General features: G+C 39.7%; 1 non-coding gene across 1 annotated transcript; it reads right to left on the bottom strand.

Moving 5' to 3' along the window:
• Nucleotides 1-6313: 6313 nt before the first annotated feature.
• On the bottom strand, nucleotides 6314-6417 carry LOC116867997. The gene has a single exon (XR_004382719.1). It is a non-coding gene; the product is annotated as a U6 spliceosomal RNA (small nuclear RNA).
• Nucleotides 6418-13149: the final 6732 nt, after the last annotated feature.

Genomic DNA, 13149 nt, shown 5'->3' with positions numbered 1-13149 from the left:
ATTTCCCTGATGCCAAGTGATGTGGAACACTTTTTCATGAGTCTGTTGGCCATCTGGATGTCTTCTTTGCATAAATGTCTATTCATGTCTTCTGCCCATTTCTTGATTGGATTATTTGTTCTTTGGGTGTTGAGTTTGCTAAGCTCTTTATAGATTTTGGATACTAGCCCTTTATCGGATATGTCGTTTGCAAATATCTTCTCCCATTCTGTTTGTTGTCTTTTGGTTTTGTTAACTGTTTCCTTTGCTGTGCAAAAGCTTTTGATCTTGATGAAGTCCCAATAGTTCATTTTTGCCCTTGCTTCCCTTGCCTTTGGTGATATTCCTAGGAAGAAGCTGCTGCAGCTGAGGATGAAGAGGTTAGTGCCTGTGTTCTCCTCCAGGATTTTGATGGATTCCTTTCTCACATTGAGGTCCTTCATCCATTTTGAGTCTATTTTCATGCGTGGTGTAAGGAAGTGGTCCAATTTCATTTTTCTGCATGTGGCTGTCCAATTTTCCCAACACCATTTATTGAAGAGGCTGTCTTTTTTCCATTGGACATTCTTTCCTGCTTTGTCGAAGATTAGTTGACCATAGAGTTGAAGGTCTATTTCTGGTCTCTCTATTCTGTTCCATTGATCTATGTGTCTGTTTTTGTGCCAGTACCATACTGTCTTGATGATGACAGCTTTGTAATAGAGCTTGAAGTCCGGAATTGTGATGCCATCAACTTTGGCTTTCTTTTTCAATTTCAATATTCCTTTGGCTATTTGAGGTCTTTTCTTGTCCCATATAAATTTTAGGATTATTTGTTCCATTTCTTTGAAAAAAAAAATGGATGGTATTTTGATAGGAATTGCATTAAATGTGTAGATTGCTTTAGGTAGCATAGACATTTTCACAATAATTGTTCTTCCAATCCATGAGCATGGAATATTTTTCCATTTCCTTGTGTCTTCCTCAATTTCTTTCATGAGTACTTTATAGTTTTCTGAATATAGATTCTTTGCCTCTTTGGTTAGGTTTATTCCTAGGTATTTTATGGTTTTGGGTGCAATTATAAATGGGATTGACTCCTTAATTTCTCTTTCTACTGTCTTGTTGGTATAAAGAAATGCAACTGATTTCTGTGCATTGATTTTATATCCTGACACTTATTTGGATGCCTTTAATTTCTTTTTGTTGTCTGATTGCTGAGGCTAGGACTTCTAGTACTATGTTGAATAGCAGTGGTGATAATGGACATCCCTGCTGTATACACAGTTTTTTGACTGGCTTTTTTTCCCTCCCCACCTGTTCCCAAGCCTCCAGGATCAAAGTCCCTACACACCAATGACCCATGCAGAGCCCACGGCACCATTGATGGGAAGTCCTGCTCTAGGATGGAATTCCCAAGCAAATGGGTGGGGTCATCTTCAACCACAGGAGATGATGCCAAGTGTTTCTTTCCCAAAGTAGCTTTACTAATTCAGACTGCCCTTCAACAACACATGAGATTTGCCATTTCACCACTGCAACAGAATGTGGCAATATGCCTCATCTGTTTATATTGGCATCTCCCGTATTAGTTGTCACAGTAAACATCTTTTCATGTATTTATTGGTCAATGTTTCCTCTTCTGGGATTCATATCTTTATATTCATATCTTTTTTCCATTTTTCTACTAGGCCATTAGCTTTTTTTTTTTCTTATGAATGTCTGGAACTACTCTCTAGAATCCAGGTACTAATATTCTGTCACTTATATGCTGATATCCTCATTTCCCAGTCTGTGGCTTGTCTTCTAATATTGTTTATTAGTACTTTTTGTTCCATAGACATCTTGCAGAAACCCTACAACCCTACAACCTTACTACATTACTACATTACCAGATTTTACTACATCAAAGTAAAATCTGATAGTAAAATCTGGTAATACTTCCCTTTAGGGTTTCTGCATTTTTTCCTTGTTAAGTCTCCTTCCCTGTCTTGAGGTCATATGGTAGTTTTCCATCTTTTCTTATGAAAATCTTCCTGTTCACATTAAAGTTCATGTGAAATTGAACTTTCTCTGACACTGATTTCTTGAGATCCACATTAGAGAGGTTTACTTTATTTTATGATAATTGTTGGTCCTAGGACCATTTACTGAATGGTCCTTCATTTCCCCGTTGACTTACAGACCAACTTCATAGACATGCATATCTTCTTTTTGCAATGTATGCTCCCTTATTTGAGAAAAAGAGCCTAAGAGCAACACTTAGCACCTTGCCACAAGGTTCCTTGATAGCCTGAGAGTGAGTTCTTACGCTGCCCAACACAGCAGCTGGGAGAAACTCCAGCACTGGAGGGAGTCTCTCTTTGTGCATTTATGACTTGTGGTAATTAAACTTTGAGAGAACTTTTGACTCAAGACCTCTTTAAAAATTTCAGTGCCTTAGTCCTGCCAAAGCTCATGTGCTATTATCATGTGCTCCAGCCTTTAGAACTTCAGAATGAGTCATAGCCAAGATACAGTGTGTGTCCCATAGTTCTCTACAGACTAGAGCCAGCCATCAAATTTCATATATTCCAGGTTTGAGAAATGCAGTTAGTTGACCTACAATAAACACACTTTATCACTTATGGGTGTTTTGCTCTGTTTCCTGCAAACTGTGAGACACGTGCATTATAATCCTCATACATTATTAAAACAGTTTGTTTTCTTTAAAAAAATATATCTTGGCAAAATAATATTGGAATTAAACCAGAAATTCAACTTTCTGGACTTAAAAATGGCACAGATCCAGACCAGGATTCAGAAAATAAATAAATAAATAAATAACAACCCTCAGCTATTTCAATTAACATACCACCACCACAACAAATCAGCAACTTGAAGAAAACGTCACAAGTACCTTATGGTAGAAATTTCTGTTAATGGAAATACCACGGACATGCTAACAGAGGAAAACAGAATGGAATCTACCCTTTTCTGGACACCTATTATCAATCAGTCACCACAGAAAGCACTTTTATGTATACTGTGCCATTTAAAAATTACCCTAGCCCTCAGATACATTATTTAAATTCCCACTCTAAGGATGAGAGGGTCAGATTTACAGATCTTGGTAATCCTGTCACAGGTGCAGAGCCGGTAAGCAGTAGTTCAGGGATCCAGACTCACGTGTTGCCCGGCATCTTTGCACATCCCTTTTCCAATGGCTTCTGGTTCTAGCACTTGGATGTGTTGCTATGAGAGGAATCATTCAAATAGCCTCCTTAGTTTCAGGACCAGGGATCAGGCTGAAGTGTGGGACTAGAAATGTGTGACGTCTGTGAGGCTGTCCTTAGTCTCCTCAGGAGCAGACCCAACCTGTAGTTGACGTCAGAATCACCCAGCCTCTGACGTACCAGCAAAATTCACCCAGAATTGTTGGGGTCCTGTCATCAGGACGTCTGTAAGCTGGGTCACTGGAGCCCCACTCCATATTACAAGCCCCATGATACCTCCAAAATCTCTAGGGTCATATGTACATTGGAGTACAGGATGTTTGAGTTTTAGAAAGATGATGTGCTGTGTTAGGAATTATTCCAGAACATGTCCTACGGTGTGAGGCAGCAACTTGTAACCTTATAATTATATTGATATTTCTTCTATGGAACAAATGAATAGTCATACCGAATAGGGGAAAACAAGACAATAAATAGGCCTGTCAGTTCAGGTAAGACTCTGCTGCTAAATGTGTTAGAAATACTTTTGGCTGAGAGTTTTGGAGAGGTCAGAATTACAGAGAATGGATTCTCTACCTGTTTCTCAAAAACTGAATGCTTCTAGGAAACTATCCTGTTACTATTTCCAGGGAGAAAAAGAGTAAATATGACATGAACCTTGAGTAATAACTTTGCTGTCAACAAAACTGTTTTCCACACATTATTTCACCCACAGAATAACAGTGTGAGAGATTTTTATTCTACTTTATTGGTGAGGTTGTTCAAGTTCAGAGAGCTTGAGAATCTTTTAGAAGGTCACGTAGCCAGGAAATAGTGGTTCTGGAATCACTTTTATCCTTGACCTCTATACCTCTGACCGGGTCTACAGGTTCTAATTCCAATTTCACCTTTTTGTTGTGTGGGCTCTCGCAAGCCACTTGAGTAGGAAAAACACAGTCCTCCTCCGAGTTTCTTCTTTGGCCTCACATTCCCAACACTTGTGACACAAGCTATGTGGGGGAGGGTGTCCCACACCAAGCCATTATGTGACAGCAGCCGGGTGCCCTACAATTTAAGTCCATTCTGGCACTAACTACCTGGAGAGAGCATCCGGTCCCACATGTTAAGGGCTCAGTTAAAGGGGGTTAAGTGTCCCCCCACTTTAGATACCAATCGCAAGTCTACATTGTTACCCGTGCTCCTGCTTGATCAGCTGTAATTGGCAGTTCCTGCAGCCTCCCTCCTTAGATTTGATTAATTTGCTGGAGTGGCTCTTAGAACTCAAGAAAACAGTTTATTTACTATTTATCAGCTTATTATAAAAGGATCTGATAAAGGATACATGTGAACATCCGGATAGGTATACAGAGGGCAAGGTGTATAGGAGGGGCCACGGAATTTCCATGCCTTCTCCGAGCATCTCCGTGTGTTCACCAATCCAGCAGCAGAAGTGCTCCCAACCACCTACTTCTGGGATTTTTAACAGAGATTTTATCATGTAAGCATGATTTATCACGAACTTCTTTTCCAACCCCTCTTCCCTTTCTGAAGAATGGGGAGATGGGGCGGAAAGCTCCAAGCCTTTAATCGTGGCTTGGTCTTTCTGGTGACCAGCCTCATCCAGGAGCCATCCAGGAGTCTTCTCAGAGTCACCGCATTAGAACAAGGTCCACTCCTATCACTGAGGAAAGTCCAAGGGGTTTAAGAGCCCAGTGTCAGGAATCAAAAATTAAAACAAATACTCAAACAAAAGATGCTCCTGGTGCTCATATCACTTAGGAAATTACAAGGTTTTAGGAGCTCTGTCAGGAACCAGGGGCAGAGACCAATTATGTGATTTTTATTATCTCATACCCCTAAACCTCACCGAAGTTTGGTTTCCTTGTCTATAACCTAGAGACAAGTAGTTTTCTTCAAAAGACTGCAGGGAGAAGCAGATAATATTGTGCTGTGCAAATGTAAGATCTTATTACTGTTCATCTGCATCATTTGGCTCCAAATCCATGTAACTTGGTCAGGACAAGGAGCATTATCTGTGACTCTCTGGGGAGCTCATCAGAACTTACAGAATGGCCAGAAGGGGACCTATCCTGTCCTGCTGAGCTCAAGCCCAGAGTAGCCACAGCTGCAGAGTTCTCCTGTGTTAAACTTCCAGCTGATCCCTGAGCATATTCCATTCCCATAATGTGCAAATTTTAAAGGACATTGGCCTTCAAGAGTGCTGGAAACAATAAATTGAAAACTCCTTTTCAGTCTTTGGACCTTGGAATATATAATTCAGGTAATAAAAAACATATCACATGTTTTATTGCACATTTCTATGTAATACAGAAATAGATATTAGGATGGAAGTTATCTTTCTTTTCTATACAGTCTTTTCAGGACCTCATGGAAAAGCAGCTACGCCAAAATCTGCTTCGTGGAAAAACTCTTTAAAAAGGTGTCCAGAAAAATGCCATAAAGGTCATTATTATGCCAGGAATTTGGTTGAAATATTGACTAAACCAGTTCCCACCTACATTCTCTGTAGATTACCACTTGTCCTATAACATCACAGCACAGATTGGGTGTGGCCTTGTCTTCTCAACACTGGCATGATGGAAATTTTATACTACACTTGTCATTCTAATTTTACACACACACAAAATTTCACATAAATAAATAAGTTATTATGTGCATGTATGTAAATATTGCACATACCTATGTATATATGTATATGCATTGAACACAAATACCTATTGCGTTTGTGTGTGTGTGTGTGTGTGTGTGTGCGCGCGTGTAGGCACGCACACATTATATGAGTGGTCATTTACTCAACAAACATATTAATTACCTCATGTGAATCAGCTACTTACATGAGGCATTGGGTATAGGAAAAAAGAGTATAATCTAATTCCTAACCTCTAGCAGACAGACATTCATGAAATTGAATAATTTGGTTAACGTAGTAGAAAAGCATTATCGCAGTGTTATTGAGGGTCCCGGGAAATTGCATGGGAGAGTATATATATATGTCTTCTCAATTAGAGAATCTAGGACTACAGTAGTACTACTTCATATTTTTCAAACACAGAATATTGTTTTGTATCTAGTATATGCTTAATTTATATTTTGTAGATTAATATCAGTTGGTTTAAAATATCTGGAATGTGTTGTTCTGGAAAAGTGATCAGACTTTGTATTTGCGTGTCATCCTTGCGCAGGCGCCGTGTGGATCATGTCTGTCCTGTTCCAATTTCAGTGTACTTGTTGCCGAAGCGAGCACTTAGACTTTGTGTTTGATGGTAATGCTTGCCGGAGTGATTCCTGTGTAGGACCAACCCAAATGAATGCTTTTTAAATCCGGACCATGCAGACAATATGTTGTCTTTTCGTTTGTTAATAACTTCTGAAATTCTAAAACATAGCAATTAGAATTGGATCACACATATAAAAGTTTAGATAAAAAGAAAGAAAAGTTATGAATTAAAAGTGTGTATGGGGTTTCAAAATGCTTCTGTCATTTCTTTGCCAGCATTGTCACATTTCAAGCCCATCATTTTTTTTTTATAAACATATAATATATTTTCATCCCCAGGGGTACAGGTCTGTGAATCACCAGGTTTACACACTTCACAGCACTCACCATAGCACATACCCTCCCCAATGTCCATAACCCCACTCCCCTTCTCCCAACCCCCTTCCCCCCAGCAACCCTCAGTTTGTTTTGTGAGATTGAGAGTCACTTATGGTTTGTCTCCCTCCCAATTCCACCTTGTTTCATTTATTCTTCTCCTACTCCCTTAACCCCCCATGTTGCATCTCCACTTCCTAATATCAGGGAGATCATATGATAGTTGTCTTTCTCTGATTGACTTATTTCACTAAGCATGATACCCTCTAGTTCCATCCACATTGTCGCAAATGGCAAGATTTCATTTCTTTTGATGGCTGCATAGTATTCCATTGTGTATGTACACCACTTCTTCTTTATCCATTCATCTGTTGATGGACATCTAGGTTCTTTCCATAGTTTGGCTATTGTAGACATTGCTGCTATAAACATTCGGGTGCACGTGCCCCTTCGGATCACTATGTTTGTATCTTTAGGGTAAATACCCAGTAGTGCAATCGCTAGGTCATAGGGTAGTTCTATTTTCAACATTTTGAGGAACCTCCATGCTGTTTCCAGAGTGGTTGCACCAGCTTATATTCCCACCAACAGTGTAGGAGGGTTCCCCTCTCTCTGCATCCTCGCCAGCATCTGTCATTTCCTGACTTGTTAATTTTAGCCATTGTGACTGGTGTGAGGTGGTATCTCATTGTGGTTTTGATTTGTATTTCCCTGATGCTGGGTGATGTGGAGCACTTTTTCATGTGTCTGTTGGCCATCTGGATGTCTTCTTTGCAGAAATGTCTGTTCATGTCTTCTGCCCATTGCTTGATTGGATTATTTGTTCTTTGGGTGTTGAGTTTGCTAAGTTCTTTACAGATTTTGGACACTAGCCCTTTAATTGATATGTACTTTGAAAATAACTTCTCCCATTCTGTTTGTTGTTTTTTGGTTTTGATAACTGTTTCCTTTGCTGTGCAAAAGCTTTTGATCTTGATAAAATCCCAATAGTTCGTTTTTGCCCCTGCTTCCCTTGCCTTTGGTGATGTTCCTAGGAAGATGTTGCTGCGGCTGAGGTCGAAGAGGTTGCTGCCTGTGTTCTCCTCAAGGATTTTGATGGATTCCTTTCTCACATTGAGGTCCTTCATTCATTTTTAGTCTATTTTCATGTGTGGTGTAAGGAAATGGTCCAATTTCATTTTTCTGCCTTGGCTGTCCAGTTTTCCCAACACCATTTATTGAAGAGGCTGTCTTTTTTCCATTGGACATTCTTTCCTGCTTTGTCGAAGATTAGTTGGCCATAGAGTTGAGGGTCTATTTCTGGTCTCTCTATTCTGTTCCATTGATCTGTATGTCTGTTTTTGTGCCAGTACCATGCTGTCTTGATGATGACAGCTTTGTAATAGAGCTTGAAGTCCGGAATTGTGATGCCACCAACTTTGGCTTTCTTTTTCAATATTCCTTTGGCTATTTGAGGTCTTTTCCGGTTCCATATAAATTTAAGGATTATTTCTTCCATTTCTTTGAAAAAAATGGATGGTATTTTGATAGGAATTGCATTAAATGTGTAGATTGCTTTAGGTAGCATAGACATTTTCACAATGTTTATTCTTCCAATCCAGGATCATGGAACATTTTTCCATTTCCTTGTGTCTTCCTCAATTTCTTTCATGAGTACTTTATAGTTTTCTGAGTATATATTCTTAGCCTCTTTGGTTAGGTTTATTCCTAGGTATCTTATAGTTTTAGGTGCAATTGTAAATGGGATTGACTCCATAATTTCTCTTTCTTCTGTCTTGTTGTTGGTGTAGAGAAATGCAACTGATTTCTGTGCATTGATTTTATATCCTGACACTTTACTGAATTCCTGTACAAGTTCTAGCAGTTTTGGAGTGGAGTCTTTTGGGTTTTCCACATGTAGTATCATATCATCTGCGAAGAGTGATAGTTTGACTTCTTCTTTGCCGATTTGGATGCCTTTAATTTCCTTTTGTTGTCTGATTGCTGAGGCTAGGACTTCTAGTACTATGTTGAATAGCAGTGGTGATAATGGACATTCCTGCCGTGTTCCTGACCTTAGTGGAAAAGCTGTCAGTTTTTCTCCATTGAGAATGATATTTGCGGTGGGTTTTTCATAGATGGGTTTGATAATATTGAGGTATGTGCCCTCTATCCCTACACTTTGAAGAGTTTTGATCAGGAAGGGATGCTGTACTTTGTCAAATGCTTTTTCAGCATCTACTGAGAGTATCATATGGTTCTTGTTCTTTCTTTTATTAATGTGTTGTATCACATTGATTGATTTGCGGATGTTGAACCAACCTTGCGGCCCTGGAATAAATCCCACTTGGTCGTGGTGAATAATCCTTTTAATGTACTGTTGGATCCTATTGGCTAGTATTTTGGTGAGAATTTTTGCATCTGTGTTCATCAAGGATATTGGTCTGTAGTTCTTTTTTTTTGATGGGATCCTTGTCTGGTTTTGGGATCAAGGTGATGCTGGCCTCATAAAATGAGTTTGGAAGTTTCCCTTCCATTTCTATTTTTTGGAACAGTTTCAGGAGAATAGGAATTAGTTCTTCTTTAAATGTTTGGTAGAATTCCCCTGGGAAGCCATCTGGCCCTGGGCTTTTGTTTGTTTGGAGGTTTTTGATGACTGTTTCAATCTCCTTACTGGTTATGGGTCTGTTCAGGCTTTCTATTTCTTCCTGGTTCAGTTGTGGTAGTTTATATGTCTCTAGGAATGCATCCATTTCTTCCAGATTGTCAAATTTGTTGGCGTAGAGTTGCTCATAGTATGTTCTTATAATTGTCTGTATTTCTTTGGTGTTAGTTGTGATCTCTCCTCTTTCATTCATGATTTTATTTATTTGGGTCCTTTCTCTTTTCTTTTTGATAAGTCTGGCCAGGGGTTTATCAATCTTATTACTTCTTTCAAAGAACCAGCTCCTAGTTTTGTTGATTTATTCTATTGTTTTTTTGGTTTCTATTTCATTGATTTCTGCTCTGATCTTTATGATTTCCCTTCTCCTGCTGGGTTTAGGGTTTCTTTCTTGTTCTTTCTCCAGCTCCTTTAGGTGTAGGGTTAGGTTGTGTACCTGAGACCTTTCTTGTTTCTTGAGAAAGGCTTGTACTGCTATATATTTTCCTCTCAGGACTGCCTTTGTTGTGTCCCACAGATTTTGAACCATTGTGTTTTCATTATCATTTGTTTCCATGAATTTTTTCAATTCTTCTTTAATTTCCTGGTTGACCCATTCATTCTTTAGAAGGATGCTGTTTAGTCTCCATGTATTTGGGTTCTTTCCAAGTTTCCTCTTGTGATTGAGTTCTAGCTTCAGGGCATTGTGGTCTGAAAATATGCAGGGAATGATCCCAATCTTTTGATACCGGTTGAGACCTGATTTAGGACCGAGGATGTGATGTATTCTGGAGAATGTTCCGTGTGCACTTGAGAAGAATGTGTATTCTGTTGCTTTGGGATGAAATGTTCTGAATATATCTGTGATGTCCATCTGGTCCAGTGTGTCATTTAAGGCCTTTATTTCCTTGTTGATCTTTTGCTTGGATGATCTGTCCATTTCAGTGAGGGGAGTGTTAAAGTCCCCTACTATTATTGTATTATTGTTGATGTGTTTCTTTGATTTTGTTATTAATTGGTTTATATTGTTGGCTGCTCCCACGTTAGGGGCATAGATATTTAAAATTGTTAGATCTCCTTGTTGGACAGATCCTTGGAGTATGATATAGTGTCCTTCCTCATCTCTTATTATAGTCTTTGGCTTAAATCTAATTGATCTGATATAAGGATTGTCACTCCTGCTTTCTTCTGATGTCCATTAGCATGGTAAATTCTTTTCCACCCCCTCACTTTAAATCTGAAAGTGTCTTCGGGTTTAAAATGAGTTTCTTGTAGGCAACATATAGATGGGTTTTGTTTTTTTATCCATTCTGATACCCTGTGCTTTTGATTGGGGCATTTAGCCCACTAACATTCAGGGTAACTATTGAGAGATATGAATTTAGTGCCATTGTATTGCCTGTAAGGTGACTGTTACTGTATATTGTCTCTGTTCCTTTCTGATCTACTACTTTTAGGCTCTTTCTTTGCTTAGAGGACCCCTTTCAATATTTCCTGTAGAGCTGGTTTGGTGTTTGCAAATTCTTTCAGTTTTTCTTTGTCCTGGAAGGTTTTCATCTCTCCTTCTATTTTCAATGATAACCTAGCTGGATATAGTATTCTTGGCTGCATGTTTTTCTCGTTTAGTGCTCTGAATATATCATGCCAGCTCTTTCTGGCCTGCCAGGTCTCTGTGGATAAGTCTGCTGCCAATCTAATATTTTTACCATTGTATGTTACAGACTTCTTTTCCCGGGCTGCTTTCAGGATTTTCTCTTTGTCACTAAGACTTGTAAATTTTACTATTAGGCGACAGGGTATGGACCTATTCTTATTGATTTTGAGGGGGGTTCTCTCAACCTCCTGGATTTTGATGCTTGTTCCCTTTGCCATATTGGAGAAATTTTCTCCAATAATTCTCTCCAATATATCTGCTCCCCTCTCTCTTTCTTCTTTTTCTGGAATCCCAATTATTCTAATGTTGTTTCGTCTTATGGTGTCACTTATCTCTCAAATTCTGCCCTCGTGGTCCAGTAGCTGTTTCTCTCTCTTCTGCTCAGCTTCTTTATTCTCTGTCATTTCATCTTCTATATTGCTAATTCTTTCTTCTGCCTCATTCATCCTAGCAGTGAGAGCCTCCATTTTTGATTGCACCTCATTAATAGCTTTTTTTATTTCAACTTGGTTAGATTTTAGTTCTTTTGTTTCTCCAGAAAGGGCTTTTATATCTCCCGAGAGGGTTTCTCTAGTATATTCCATGCCTTTTTCGAGCCGGCTAGAACCTTGAGAATCGTCATTCTGAACTCTAGATCTGACATATTACCAATGTCTGTATTGATTAGGTCCCTAGCCTTCAGTACTGCCTCTTGTTCTTTTTTTTGTGGTGAATTTTTCCACCTTGTCATTTTGTCCAGATAAGAGTATATGAGGAGCAAGTAAAATAGTAAAAGGGTGGCAAAGACCCCAGGAAAATATGCTTTAACCAAATCAGAAGAGATCCCAAATCGTGAGAGGGGAGCAAGGGGATAGAAAGAGGTTCAGAAAGAAAAAAAAAAAAAAGAAACAATTAAAAAATGAAAACGAATAAAGAAAAAATATAAAAAAGAAAAAGTATATATATATTAGATAAACTAGTTAAAAAATGTTAAAATAGAGAAAAGGGTAAAAGTTTAAAAAAATTTAGCAGAAGAAGAGAGAAAAAAAATTGAAAACAAAAAAAAAATTAATTTAACTGCAAGACTAAAGAATCATGGAGAGAAAGCCATTAGTTCTGTGCTTTGCTTTCTCCTCCTCTGGAATTCTGCTGCTCTCTTTGGTATTGAAACTGCACTCCTTGGTAGGTGAACTTGGTCCTGGATGGATTTCTTGTTGATTTTCTCGGGGAGAGACCTGTTGTAGTGATTCTCAAGTGTCTTTGCCCCAGGCGGAGTTGCACCGCCCTTACCAGGGGCCGGGCTGAGTAATCCGCTTGGGTTTGCTTTTTGGAGCTTTTGTTCCCTGAGCGCTTTCCGTAGAGTTCCGGAGGACGGGAATGAAGATGGCGGCCCCCTCTCCAGCCCGGAGGAGCCGAGAGCCCGGGGCCCCACTCCTCAGTGCGCCCTCAGAGAACAGCACCCAATTACTCCCGTCTCCCTGGCCTCTGGCCACGCTCTGAGCTCACTGAGCCTGCAACCAGTTCAAGGTAACCCCGAGCTGTGAGCTCACTCCTCGGCTCTGTCTCTATAGCCGGCTTCCCCGTTCTAATACCTGCAAGCTCTGCGACACTAAGACACCCCCGATCCTTCTGTGACCCTGCGGGACCTGAGGCCACGCTGACCCCGCGTGGGCTTCACCCCGGTTTAGCCTCTGGAGCGATGTCCTCAGCGGAACAGACTTTTAAAAGTCCTGATTTTGTGCTCGGTTGCTCCACCGCTTGCCGGGAGCCGGCCCCTCCCCCCGCAGTCTATCTTCCTGTCGCTTTGGATTCACTTCTCCGCCAGTCCTACCTTTCAGAAAGTGGTTGATTATCTGTTTCTAGAATTGCTGTTCTTCTTCTCTTTGGTCTCCTGTTGGATTTGTAGGTGTTTGCAATCTTTAGGTAAGCTATCTAGCTGATCTCCCACTACCTGAAGTAGTCTCAGCCTGCTACTTCTCCGCCATCTTGACTCCTCCCCCTCAAACCCATCATTCTATCTTTGGAACCAGATATACCAAGTCCTATCTCTGTTGCTTTTTGGAAATTTTGGTAGGCGAAGAGATGGGAAGAGAGGTTGAAATTCTTAAAAAAAAAAAAAAAAAAAAAAAAA

The sequence above is a fragment of the Lontra canadensis genome, unplaced genomic scaffold (genome assembly GCF_010015895.1).
Source record: "Lontra canadensis isolate GAN:19392208 unplaced genomic scaffold, GSC_riverotter_1.0 scaffold13, whole genome shotgun sequence".
NCBI classification, from domain to species: domain Eukaryota; kingdom Metazoa; phylum Chordata; class Mammalia; order Carnivora; family Mustelidae; genus Lontra; species Lontra canadensis.
This window is presented reverse-complemented; position numbering and strand designations above follow the sequence as displayed.